The following is a 14,786-nucleotide window of genomic DNA, read 5'->3' on the forward strand; positions in this document are numbered from 1 at the left end:
AGTTCATTATATTTTCACTTTCCATCTTTATCCAATGAAAAGCTCAATATTAAGTTGGCTCTACTTTTTCTTTTTTAATCCCCAGAACCATAGTCTTACTGTCAAACTTGTGGAACTTTTCCTTTCTTTTGTCATTAACATGGGTGAGGACTTCCAGTCCGCAGAATTGGAAAGTGTTATCCTCTGCTGATTGCTAGGTTTCCATAACCATTAGTGTCACATCTTTCACGTGGCTTTTGTGTGAAAGAGGATGCAACATACAGAAAGATTAGGCTCCTTTGCAAACAGTAAGGAAGCTAAACAAAAATGGTGCTTGTGTGGAAGTGCTTGTCAAGAAAACCCTTTATTTTACAGCTAAAAGTTAGTGCACAAAATATGTAGTAACAGAGACTGTCACCTCAGTATATTTTCTTCCATTACTCTATTTGCTTTCATAATGGAAGACTTCTTCACATTATCAACTTCAGATACCTCTTCTCTAGGGTATCAGGTTTTCTCCCTGCATGCTAACAAACTTGGTAAGCTAAGTTTAATAACTGCGCTCACCCAGAAATGTGCAAAAGTAACAGGAAAGGTCAGGTCCTAACTGGGCATGTGTTTGAATAAGGACAGAACACACAGTGTACATACCTTTACAGCGGTTGTTGGGAGCTCAGCGTATACACAGCGCAAGCCGGAGGGGTATGGATAGCTTCCAGCTGTACTATCCCTGGAAATCCCTTCCTTCCAACCCTTCCCCCTCCAGTTATTAGCTCGTGCTATGTCTGTGTGTAAATACCAATTTAAAGAGCAATTTACTGGAACTTTGAAAACACAGACATTAGGGTTTAAATCTGATGGTGAGTTCTGCATTCGGTTGAAATCTTGCTTGGGGCACATCTGATTTACAGTGATTAACAACTATTGAAATGATTTCTATAGTTCTGAATTTGCCAAGAGATGAGGGAACAAGCACTCCTCCCTGTACCATGCATAAGGAACGTGATGTCTTGTGACTACCAGCATCCCTCTCCCTTATGCCTTGAATTACACCCTACTCCAAAGTCACAAATGCTTTCAGCAATGGTGCAGATAGCAGCTAATGTAAAACATTAGAAAAGACATTATTTTGTCTTGCCATACTGTGTGAAGACCTGCAGAACTTGATTTCCAGAGGGGCTGAGATGTTAATTAACTCACATTCATTCACACTGCCCAGTTATGAACATTTCTATTGTGCCCTGTTGAGAGAGAGGACAATTTAACAGACTCCAGATCACTGGTTCAGAGGTCTGTTATTTAGCACTAGTGCTCAAAAATACATTTGTGTTGAACATTTCTGTTGGATCTGAAAAGTCTGAGAGCGTGGTCCTGCTAGCAAGGGCCTTGTAGGATTTAAATTTATTTTTCAGATATATGTGCCTTCTCAGCTAATTTATATTTTCTGCCTGGTTTGCTTAAGGGCTTTAATTCAGTCACTGTGCAGCGAGCTCCAGAAGTGTACTGTTTGAGGCTATACAACTGCCTCATGTTGAGGAGATGATACTGTCTCCAGTTCCCCACTCTGCTGGGAGCTGTTTTACACTGTTAGTACTACGAGCTGTCTCTGCTTTGCTCATGGGCTGTTTAGTACATTAAGGCCACCTGCTAGGTATTGCAGAAGAGCCAGGGAGTCACAGGGATTAATTGGATAAACCATACAAAGTTTAAGCTTGCCTAGACAACTACCAGCTCCTGCCCTCAGACATATTTCCCCCCTCCTATCCTATTTTTCCCTAAAGTCCTAAGAATCCTGATTGTAAATCGTGATCATTACCTCAGCTGTTTGCTTTTGGGAGCTTTGTTAACTCTGGCTTTCTCCTGTAGTTGAAAGAGCCAGGCTAATCTCCCAGTCTGGTGCAGGGCGATTCCCACGCACAGACAGGATTATTCACTTTTTGGAGCTCCAGGTACTAGAGACCAGACAGCGTTTTCTTCTCAAGTTCAACTTTTACCCTAGGTATGTACTGTCAGCTTCAGAATAAAAACCCTCACGTTGCACCATGTCTGTCCACCTGCTGACCTAAATGTTTGCCATTAAAAAACCCAAATCAACAATAAATGCTCTACTATTTTTATGTGACAATTGTGTTATAATGGCACAGGAGCTCTGTAGGTAAATGTCAGCATTTCCATTCACAACCCAGAGAAGCACTGATGTGAAATTAGCTGACTTCTGGTCATGGAGCCAGCTTGTATCCCTCACTCTCCAACATCAGTGGTCTCAGCAGATGCACATTGGACCTAACGAATTTAACGCGTTACCTTTCCCATCCCAGCCAGAGCACAGCTCTAAGCCCAGCCAGCCTGCAGAAAACGCTACCACAGTCTGCCCAGCTTGGTAGAAGGCCTTCAGGATCCAGAAATAGCACACCAAGCTGTTTGACAAGTCCTGACTTTGCACTTCAAATATTATCAATATTTGGCAGCGAACTTCATTTAATTAACAATCTTACTTTAAAAGCAGATATATTCTTTTAATGAAACAACAGTCCAGCTGCTTTGAAGAATTCAGAGCAAGATGAAGCTGGTACCTAATGATAATTCTGAGAAGCCTCACTGCACCTTCTTGGCAAAACTGTTCAAAAGCCTGTTCCATTCCCCTCTCTGATCAGGGGATTATATGCTGCTTTCAAGCTATAATACACATTTTGCTTTTTGATGATGCAATGAAGAAGCTGATGTAAATAAGTAAAAGGCGATGTCTTTAGAAACTGTACTTTTTAGAGAAGGGGAAACTTTAAGATCACCTTGTACGAAGCTGGAAAGTCTTTAGACTATATCATGGCACACTTCCATAATGGAATCTAAGATAAATAAAGTGTCTGAGATTAAGGTTTCAAAGTTTAAAAATTATGCAATCAGAGTTGTAAAAGTGTTTGAGAGAGACTATACAGCAATGTCACGATGTTTTTTACTCTCATTTAACTTGTCATTAATCATAGAATGGCTTGGGTTGGAAGGGAACTTAAAGATCATCTATTTACAACCCCCTTGCCATGGGCAGGGACACAAGACATATTAGATATTATGACATATAAAATTCTGCCTTAGACTATCCATCAGCACTTATCTCCAGCATGGCAGGAGCCTTGAAAGAGATAGCAAGATAGCTCTGAGGTACTAGAAATTCTCAAAGACACACAAACAAAAAACCCCAACCAAAACCCAAATGTCAAATAGCTTCTCATCAGAGAAGCAAAACAAGTCTGGCTTTAGGAAATCCAGCTCATGAAATGTTGGTAAGCAGGGACACACTTGCTGCTCTTTAACATTCAGCTTTCAATATGGGTGAAAATTCATTAGAGCCTAATATTTTTAGGAAACTCAGTTACCACAGGTTCCCATCGTAATCAATGTGGCAGATTGCTTGGTTTTCCTACATGACAACATTAGAAACATTTTAAGAGTCATATATTCACAGATATCTTTATCTTAAAAAATTTATATTTCATTTACAAGTTGCTAATGACTTTCATAAAATTAAAGAAATTAATTATTAGCAGATGATCTCCAGAGGTAAATTACCTAAAGTAATCATAATTCCACTTTGATCCATGTTAAAATGTCCATCTTGGTATTGATTTCTCTTAGGGCACACATGCAGGGTTTATGTTTAAAAAATTAAGAATGATTGGCAATTAATTGACACTGCATTGAAGCGGCCTAAATTATCATCACTGACCACAGAATTTTGCCTATATCTTAAATAGTTATCCTGAGAGAGTCAGAAGAGGGTGTGGGTGTTTTCTCACCCGCCCCTTGGAATAAACAACTTTGAAATCAAGCTAAGTTAAACCTTAGTAGAAGTTCTCAGAATCCAGCCCTACAGTCCACTTCCCAGTCTATTAGGGAAAATACAAACAAACACTCAAACACTGCTCTCAAGACTGTTCCCAAGACATTCAGTGTCTATAAAGCTGATGCGGCCCTTCGAATTGCAGTTTCTTACACACATCCTAACACTAAGAGGATACAGAGCCAGCACTCCTGTTCAGAGTGGCAAATCCCCTTTCACAAAAATGCTCTTTTAAGTCAACTGCTACTGCCACAGCCAGGGCAATAGCTGTAGCTGCCTCTCCTTTTCAGTTCCCTGATGTTTCAGTCACACATTTCGCAGAACACCCTCTATTTGTCTCAGGAATTCAGAGGTTTATCTCTCCCATGCAAACCACTAGGATGGAAAGGACTAGGGGGAGTGGGGGTGAAAAAAGAAAAAAAAAAAAAAAAGAAAAAAAAAAAGAGGAGGGTTAACTAGCATCCTCTCAGTTCCATTAGGAATTTGAAATAAAATGGTCTTCACCTCCTCAAGTAACAGGTTCTCAGACTTATATTAGTACAAGGATTTGCATAGACACAATTATATGAGAGTTTAATTTTCAGCTTTTACTAGAAAATTTCCTAATTCACCATAGTTTCTTCTCATGAGTATTTGCTTTATAGTTCAATAATGTCAGGGCACAGGTCAGTCACCAGTGCTCTGCAGAACATTTACCATGAGACTACTAATTAAATTAAACAATTTACGTAATCTCACTTTCCAGTTCTCAACCTGAGCACAAAGGCAAAGAGAAAGAAATTAACTTCAAAACAAATGCCTCAATTAAAGTTCAATTTTCATAAACATGAAGAAAGTTAACAACATTCACTATCCCAAATTAAGAAGTCAGCCTGTTCCCTCCGTGCACATATGCACATCAACCATTAAATTTTAATGTTAATGCATATGAGAACTGCTAGCGCTGCAAGGGCTCTAATCTTCACTCCAAGAATTGCCTGCTCCAACATGATCCCCTCTACCACCATGCAGCAGAGTTTGTGTACTCTTTATACTTGAGGAAAGCAGGTAAGAAAAAGAAAAAATTAATATGGTTCAGTTAAGTTGAGCAGAGATATGTTTGAAAATAATAGTGTGTTTTAAATTCAAATTAAGTGCCAGTCTGCATCAACAGCACCGATGTGCAATTTTTGCTTTCTGAAAACCATTTTTTAAGTGGAGAGATTAAGTTACTTGAGAAAAGTTACTGAGTGACAGAAACAGAAAAGCACCTATCCAAACCGCAAGTCTACAATGTGAAATTCAGCAGGGTCCCTCAGACTTGGGCTGTACACAGTACTGCCTGTGTACATGCAGCAAGTGCTGCCAGAGCAGTACATTCTTGCAGTAACAAAGGACTCCACCAATCCTTACTGCAGGTAAAAGCCTGGAGCATCACCTGCTTAATCAACCAAGTCATGATGGGATGAAACCTGAGTAAATCCACCAAATGTATTTTTCTAGAAGGGCAGTTCTACTAATATGCTCACCCACTGTAACTTTCCAAATCAATATAAGCAGCCAGACAAAGCTTTTCATTGCAGGTGGAGACCTGCCTTCCAGGGCAGAGCCACGAACGTGGCACAGAAGCGAAATACCAAACAGCAGAAGAGAAGCAGAATTGTGTAGAAACGTTTTTCTTGTCAAATATGCACAAGTTATGTGCACTTCAACACAGGCAGATGAGTCAGTTTGCCTGACTAAGAGAAGCTGGATTAAACCACAACTTTTCTCACCTTCAGTTTCCAAATCTGTAAACGTGGACCGATAGCAATCCTAACCCCTTCATAGCTCAGCAGTGCAATGGGGGTTCCCCAAAGCTTTGAAGTCCTCAGGGGCGTCTCGTATCAATACAGAAGTGGGGCAATGAAATCTAAAGACGGTTTAAAAATTTCAGTAGTTTTTCTTTTGAATGGAATTAGGAGCCAAACCGAGAACGACCTTATTTTTGTATATGGTATGAGCCTCAGAATTGTGAATCACTGCCAACTACATGAACATCAGGCTGCTACGAGACTCATCAAGGATCAGACCAAAATGAGAGCATTTTTAGTGGGTTTCTTATTATTTTTAATTACAAAATATTAGGAAAACGGCACCTTTCCACTGAAGAAAAAGTAATTTCAAGCCAAAACAGCAGAACAAGTCCACTAGGAAAAGTTGGAACAGAGGTCAAAATACTTGCAGCATTAGTTTGAGGATTTTGTGCAAGAACAATAAACCAAGTAATTCCACAAAACCTGACATAAAATTTACTTATTTCAATGAGTCAAAACTTTGATTTTTCTTTCCAGTTCAATCCATTCACATCATTTGAAAATATAATGTGTTCCACCCTTTGGGGATACACAGTTATGTATTAGGAAATAATGCTGTAACATTCTCTACTATATGCATCTGGTGCAGCAGTCAGCCTTTTTGTTGCACTTCATCTTTAGCGTAACTACAGCCCCTGACAGAGTTCTGCATGAGTCCATGTTAAAAAATAGTGATAACTTTTTTTCCAAAAAAATGCAGGTAAGAATTCAGAGTCAGCTGCTATAAAATTTATGAAAAGAATCAGTAATTTAAACATGAGATGGGAGCAATTTTATTCCCATTTCAAATAATGCTAATGTTCAGATTTTAGTTATTAAAATTAATTTGCTTCAATTATATTAAAATCAGTGGAATTGTGTGCCACTGTGTTGATGGATAGTAGCAACAAGCAGTAAGTATGATGTTTGAAACCTGTACTTACTGTAAGCAGGAAGCATAAATGTGGCCACAAATGCAAGAATAGAAAAAGGGAAAGAAAACTCATCCCTTTCATAGATGAAAGCAGAAAGCTACACACACAAAAAAAAAACCTGTAATCCAAAAAGCAAACTTCTGTCTGCATTTTAGGTGAATCATGTCCTTTGATACTGATCTCGTATTCACAGACTTACTGAAGCCTGGCCAGATATCCAACTTCATCTTCTACAAAGTTCTCTCATGTTCACCTTAAGACACAGAGCTCATCAAATTCCACTGTGCACCTCCTTTATGTAAGGTAAAACCAAAGACTCTGCTTTTTGCCCCCATGGTCATTGCCAAAAAGCAGACTTAACTTCCCAGAGAAATGTAAGGGTAAGGCTGCACAGCAATACTTAGAAAAAATGTCTTAATCATCTTGGTAATCTTTAAAGGAGTATCAACTGATCTTAATTTACAAAAGGCTCACGTGGATTATTTTTTTTTTTTACTTAAGATTGGAAGGCATGCCGTACTAGGAAACCATAAAGCTAATGGAGGTTAAATTCTTCAATATTGTGATCAATTATAAACTACCTCACATTTATCACAAGTGACTGTTTTTCTTTGAGCTGATTCTAAGCCCTTTATCTTCTAGATTTCCCTTCTTCCTTTCTTTTTTAATGTGTTTATTGAATAATTAGAAAACCTTCAATAGAACACAGAAGAGAAATGAGCTGGTAAAGTATTTGTGCATTCAGGCAAATCCAACTGAAAACTGAAACCCCTCCTCGTGGATGCAATAATCCTTTTCAGTTCTGACATGGAACAGAACTGAATAGGTAGGAAAGACCTTCCGCAGATCTAATTAGCCCTGCGAAGACCCTTTATTTAGTGAGAGCTATAATACAACATCAGGCACAGACTAAGGACAATGATATTATGGGCCAAGTAGCTGCATCACCTGCAGCATTGCATCTTGCTGTCTTGAGCAGCAGCAGCACCCATAGCGGTCTACATAACTGTAAGGTAGGAGCAGACCCCTACAGTCTTCACTGGGAAAATGATCACAAACCTTGTTAAAATAATTGCAATTTAGCTGAACAGGTTTTACATGACTCTGATCTCAGCCCTACAGTCTCAAGGTGCTACACCAAAGGCACAGCCATGGTTATATGTATGCTCACAGCCTACCACCCATCCAGACTCATCAACAATTTCTCAGCCTTCCAGCGCTCCAGCAGAAGGCACAGCATTTCACATCTGCAGAGTGCAGCTCTTAGTCATTGACTTTGAACAATGTGAAGAATAAAACCCAGGATCATTGGATTCAAAGGCAGGAATGCTTACCATCTACAAGCTCAAAAGACTTTGAGCTGTAGAAACACAGAACCAAATTGTGACAGTTCAGTTTACTCAGTTGCACAGCCTTGAAATAATGCATGGTACTTAAAATACACAAGGTATGACACCAGCTGGAAAGTTTCCACTGGAAGACAACAAAACAGAAATAAACTTACAAATTGCCTCAATGATTAAAAACTTGCTCTTGTATGTTTTCATACACTCACAAGCCAAGATAGCCTATAGATAAGGTAGTAGTCCAGAAATTAGAGTTTCAGAGCTTGGCATTAATTAACTGAATTGGGGTATTTCAGTTTAAAACCATGTTTAAATATGCAGGTTGTTCCTAAGCAACATTAGTCCCTTAGTCCCTAAAGCTGAGAAAAGATCTGCCAGAATGTAAGCGTCCCCTTTGAAATGATCATTTACTGCACAAGGGTTTTCAGGCATGATAAATTATTCCAGTCCTTAAGTTCACATTTACCTCTACTTTTCGTTGTCCTTTACTTCTTCACGGTAGCCTTAGAAGAGTTCTCTTTAGAGCTCCAGTATTATATTGTAAACTAATGTAGACCTTTGCTAGCATTTTCATTTACTTGCAGTGTGAGTTATGGACCCCTTCAATGATATTGAATGGCCAAACGATATGGGGTCAAACAGAGTTTGCTAAAAGCTAATGCATATCATATGCTAGACTGCGTATGAAACTTAACTGCTATCATTCTTCCACCATACTATTTTTGGTTTGTTTTTTTTTTTTATCTTCCATCTTTGGAGAGGACAAGACAGTCAATAATACTGTGGGGGATTCATCACACAATAGGCAGACCTTTTTCAAGCAAGGAGCTTGCTAATGAAAGTATTGCGGAATGATCTGTACATTTTAATGGACCTTGAACAAAGATTTGAGCTTTCCTTTTCTATTTTTTTTTTAAACACCACATGAATTTTTATTAGTATATTACTCCAGACTTGTTTTGAATACTTGGGGGTCACCTTCTTTGTTGGAGCCCGCATAATGGCAGAGAGGGCAAAGTGGAGTGGAATGAATAAATAAGGAAAGATTACAGTGTACCTTCCAAGGACAGGAACTACAAATAAAGTTAATAAAGTTTTGGGGGTTGGTTATTTTGGTCTTCCCATCCCTCCCAATTTTTAGCTTTTTTAAAAAAAAAAAAACAACTTTGTCAACACCTCATGCACTATTATGCATGGAAAGCACCTGTCATACTTTGAGACTAATAATTCTTTTTTTTTTTATATATAAGATTACAGTTTGTTATCAACCATAAGCAGTCTTGATAATTCAAGCTTTAAATTAAGTTTGCCTAAGGGTACCACATAAAAGCTAATGACAATTTAATTACAGATGTCATTAAACATTTAACCTTATCACATTAAGAAAAACCCACATTCTTCAGTTCAGCTGGCAGCAGTCAGCCAGGAGAAAGCGAATATACTCTCTGAGCGTAAAGCCCAATATATCCCAAAAGAATTAGGGTTCTGTGCAAACAAAAGTCAAGCTGTACCACTGATACAGTCTGCAAGCACGTAACCACCCTGACTTCTCTGCATCTGGAAGGATCACGTAGAAACAGGAGTTGAACCTAAAATGCCAAAGCACTAAGCACCCTTGGCTGGTGCGTGTGTAGATTATGATCCACAGCATCCTGCAGAACAAACTCCTGAGGTCAAGGGCAGGTAAGGCTCAGAGCTAAGGGATGATGTGCACCCTGACTTAAGAATTCCTTCAACAGGAAGAAATATTAAAAGAGACAATTCACTTTCAAGAGCATGTTGCATTTCCAGAGCCTGACAGGATCTCAGGATCAGGGAAGAGGAAGGAGAAAGCACGCAAGGAAGCGGTTCGGCTTTTTAAATAATAATCCAGATCACTAACATCCTGGCTGTCTCCATGACAACTAGCTGGATTGCTTCTGAATGCAATTGTGGATTGCCAGTTTTTAACCCTCATGAATAAAAGGGCAATGGAGACGCCCACTTATGTGGTTTCAAATCTGGTTTTCAGCAAGGAAGTGATTTAGCATACACATACTTTTACAAAATAATGCAAAAAAAATGTTTTATTTACTGTTTGAATCAGTAATTGCAGAAGAGGTACTCCCAAAATACTGAAATACAACATTTTTCGGCAGCACTGGAATGTGAAAATCCCAGTTAATACGGGTTTAATTGTAACTTTTCCAAGACTTCTTAGAAAATCATTTTGCAGCCATGTAAATAAAGCAGTTCCCCAAGAATTAAATTCAATTATATGAATCCCACATATTAGGCACAAACAATATATGAGATATCAACTGCATGAAGGTCTACAGCATATTTGCCACATCACCACAAACAAACCCAAGCACCCTGCGTGAGTTTGTACTGGCATTTAGTACAGTGGCCTTGTGTTCTACTAACAGGAGTCCAGGAAATTTTGGTCCATATTAATGGAAGGATCCACTTATATGCATGTGATTAAGGAATCAAGGTCACTTGGTCTCCAGCAGAGTTGTTTTGTTCAGCCCTCAAAGTCCTGGTGAGGAAAGTAAGAAAAGCAGCAAGGGACCCTCCCAGCCCTCCAGAGCACTAGGTAGAAAAGCCAGTTTTGGCTAGGCACCATCCTGCCTTTGCAGCCCAAATTAAATTCAGTACTTCCCTCGGCACATATAGCAATCCTGGAAGTGAAGGCAAACACAAGTAAAATGAATACAGCAGGGACAAAGTGTTGCCTGAGACAGGATCAGATGAACATATTAGTCAGGCAGACATCATGAGATGCAGAAATGAAGTCGAGGCATACTATGCTTTCTGGCAATAGAAAAATGACATTTTCCTCAATCAACAGAGAAGTACAGCCAGGCACTGCTCCTTTGGATCATCCTGTAACCACCTGGCTTTACTCTACAGCACATGGATCACCCAGTGCTATACTGAAGAAAGATCCCCAGCATCAGACCTACATATAGCACAGGAAGGGAAAGTCAGCTCAAATGAAGCACCCCTTATTATGAAACACTTCTTAATAAAAAGAATTCCCACCTATTATTAAAAATTGTGATATTGGATCATGTCACCACCACCAAACATTTCTATATTTGTTTGTACAAGGCAACAATAGGTAGCATATTTAAAAAAAAAAATGAAAAAAAATATTGATTTAATCTCCAGGACCTTTTTTTCAAGTCAATGTGCATTTTAGATCTATGAATTTTATTTTAACATAAATACAAGAATTTTAGTTTTCCTATTATTTCTGAACACCAGTTATTGTTGTCCTATGCCATTTTTATTCCAGTAGAGCTCAACTGAAGTAGATATTATTACTGTTAATTTACATTAGTATAAATTGAAGAATATCAGGCCCAGAAGACTGATACAAAAAAAATTAGATGTGTGGCTGTGGTTTTTAAGATAATACTTTCTGAATTACAACAGAAAATAGCACAGGGTAAAGGTGTTCCCTCACCCTAGCTATGTCAATATGTCCTCTTGATTGTACTATGCATATCAAAATGTAGACTACCATAAGAGAACAGATTAAAGTGCACAGTCATGAAAAGGTCCACCAACATTAAACACTAAGTGCTTTTAATCATCGTATTTGTTGCAGGGGGGTTAAATGAGAAACCTATCACTCATTTCAAGCTACAAATGATGGAGCCACAAAACATCATAATAGAATAAAAATCCCACCAAGACTATAAAAAAACCTCCTGAAGCTAAAGAGCACGTTTTACTGTTTCTTTTCTAAACACACATTCATAGATTTTAGTAAGTGCAGTTCAAATGCAGAAAGTTTCCGGGCATATTCGATGACATATTACTTCGCCATTGGCACACCTAGCTAAAGAGGGCAGGAGATTCTCCATGAGAAGACAACTTCAAATAAGACTATGGTCAGATCTGACAGAATTCCTGTATAAGTGATCCCTCACCTAAAACAAGATCTACAAACTTTGCCATCAAGTTTGTTGCTGCAATCTGCTTCCTCTCACTTCAGGGACTGATCTAATGCATTTCTAAATATCTGGTGACAAGAAAAGTGAGACCAATAGAATAAAATTTATTGTGACAAGTAGAGTCCAGGCACACATATAGCACAATCCAGCCACAAGTCAGAGCAAGTACGTCTGCAATACGTCAGTCCCTGCTTTGCTCTGGCCATGTGTTAGCTATTTGAGATCTGTTTTGCAATTGAACGTTTTCTCCTTTAGGAGAGAAAAGTAGTCCAATTTTATTCCTTTAACTGTCGAAAAGAAATGGGTCAAGTTTCTGGTTTGCCAGATTTTCATTTTAGCAATTTGTTGAGCATCTCTCTTCCTTAGTTCAGGAAAACAGGATTTTTCTGAACCGTGAACACAATCAAGATTTATAGCTATCCATCTTAACTTGGGCTTACATTGATGGGAACTGCTTGATCTCACTTCACTGATGTCAACATTTCTGCAGTTATTTAAAAATCAGGAAGGGATCTGTCCTCAGGTGTAGTAACAGACTCCCAGTTTGCTTCAACAGCATAAACCAGACTCACGAGTCCATTGTTTCACATCGTAATATATTAATTCAAAGGCCATTATCAGAAAACCCATAAAACTTGATGTGGGCTGTGGTACGTGTCAATGCTGTGGTAATTCTGTCATGACTATTTTATTAAGTGCATATTAGCAACAGTCAAGTTTGCCTTACAATCAATCATTTGGTGCAAAAGGGAGAATACAGCAAAATAGGCATCTTGTCAACCTTAACGAACTGCAATTAGCAAACCTGCCTTTTCTTGCTTCAGAGGTGTCAGAATTTATGCTCTGTCTAGACACACTACTTTTAAAACAGTGCCATCACCACATGGCAGCCTCTTATTTTATACTACTTATAAGCCAAACATCCTTTGGCCTATGCTGAAGGATGAGCAACTGTAAGGTTTTATACTCTTCTTTCATCCCTTTGCAACTTCACAGAAAGTCTAACTAATAAGAGATTTTAAAAACCAAGCCTGCTTTATCTTCAAGTGAATTAGTCTGGAAAAAAATCATCTATTAAAAATAATTGAAGATGCCACATAGAACTATTTAAGACTTCATTTCTCTTCAATTACAGTTTGATAAGATTCACTTTATATGACACCTATGGACAACACTAAAACCTTTCATTTTCATCAAATACAACCTTAACGTTGATGGGAGACTAACCGAAAACGATGGTGTCACAAATTACACAGTACTTACCCTGGGAGCAGAATTACCCTAAAACTACAACAGAGATGTTCATATAGAACTGCCAGAAGAGTTCACACTTCTTTTAGGCTGCAACAACACTGCCACCTCAAAGCTGTTATAGATTCCACCTGTCATTTTTCTGGCAGTTTTGCATATTAATTTATGGTATTGATTGTACAGAGCACTGGGGTGTGTAAGGATTAGCTTTGAAAATGAAATCCATTCAAAATATTTTAGCAAAATCTGTCACTTTTTAAATTTACCTTGTACTGTCCAGAGTTCTTGCTTATAATATTGATTATTCTGTTAGTTTCTGCTATGTCTTATTCTTAAAGGTGTCTTAGAGCCATAAAATAGTATAATATTTCATCCACATCCCACACAGAAGCTTCATAAAGTCTGCCTTCTAGTCCTGCTCATCAAGAATTACAGAGCTCAGGTAAAACCTGATGTAAAATGTCATCCCCAATTCTTTATTTGTTTTCAAGTGTCTTTTAATTAAACATTGAGGTGTGAGAAATGTCAAAACCACCTCTTCATAGATCCCTGAATGCAGCTGTGATTAAAATGACAACTATTAATTTATTTAAAATTTAATCAACAGCATAAACTCCTGAGAGTTGAAGCAAGAAGCAATGCACAGGACACACCCGAAACACACTGCATCCTTCACAGGTTTCTTGAGGATGCTGCTGCCAGGCTCTTCTGCCGTTCAAGAGCAAACAGACCAAGTAGTAAGAGAAGTAGAAATCAGCAGCTGAAATGGTCTGAGTCTGCTGGTAGCTTCTTCTCCAGAAAGTATGATTTAGTATGATTTCATGGAATATGTAGCACCTGCATATTCCTTCCAAAATGTAAACTGATTACTACTTGAGTCTGCCAGCAGCCTGAAACAACTGAGATATAAACTCACACATCCATCAAAAAGTTAGGTATGTAGAATTTTAAAGCTGTCAAGACGACACAGACTTAAAGAACAGCATTATTTGATTCCCAGTAGATGAAGAAACAAAGGAATACCTAAACAGGACTCTTGTCTGCTGTCACAGGCGGGCGGAGCTTGACAGTATTCATCAAACCCTCAGAGCTAATTGATATAGAGATAATGAGCAATTCAGGGTGAAGGTGACATAGAAACAGGCAAAGTGGCAGGAACAAATACATGTCCTTCCCGAGTATGTGCACAGGACAGTGTTAGATGCTGTTTTGTCCAGCCATTGACTAGCTCTCATTTACAGTCCCACACCACAGTACTGTAATAACCAGGCATTTTTTCAGATACAACTCCCCCCACCCCATCTCTCGCTCCATTCATTCTAAAAAAAAAAATATATATAAACCAAAGTGCAATCAAGTCACTTATGTTTCCTCTATGAAAACAAGGTATTGTAGCTCGAATACAGATATGCTAAAACTTAGTCCTGTAGCATTTTGCTTGAATTCTTCACTAGTGAATTAATATGAAGTCACTGTAATTCTTTACAACATGAGCTCTATTTCAAATACATCCTCTATGAATGGCAGAGGTATTAACAGCGACTAACTGCTGATTGTTTTACCCATCATGTTCATTTTGTTAACATGCAGAAACAACTGGCCTCATTAAAGCATGTTTCTGAGTCTCTAACTTCAGTCAGTAAATCAATATATTGTATTTTCTAGGATTGAGGAGT

The sequence above is a fragment of the Falco rusticolus genome, chromosome 1 (genome assembly GCF_015220075.1).
Source record: "Falco rusticolus isolate bFalRus1 chromosome 1, bFalRus1.pri, whole genome shotgun sequence".
Classification (NCBI taxonomy): domain Eukaryota; kingdom Metazoa; phylum Chordata; class Aves; order Falconiformes; family Falconidae; genus Falco; species Falco rusticolus.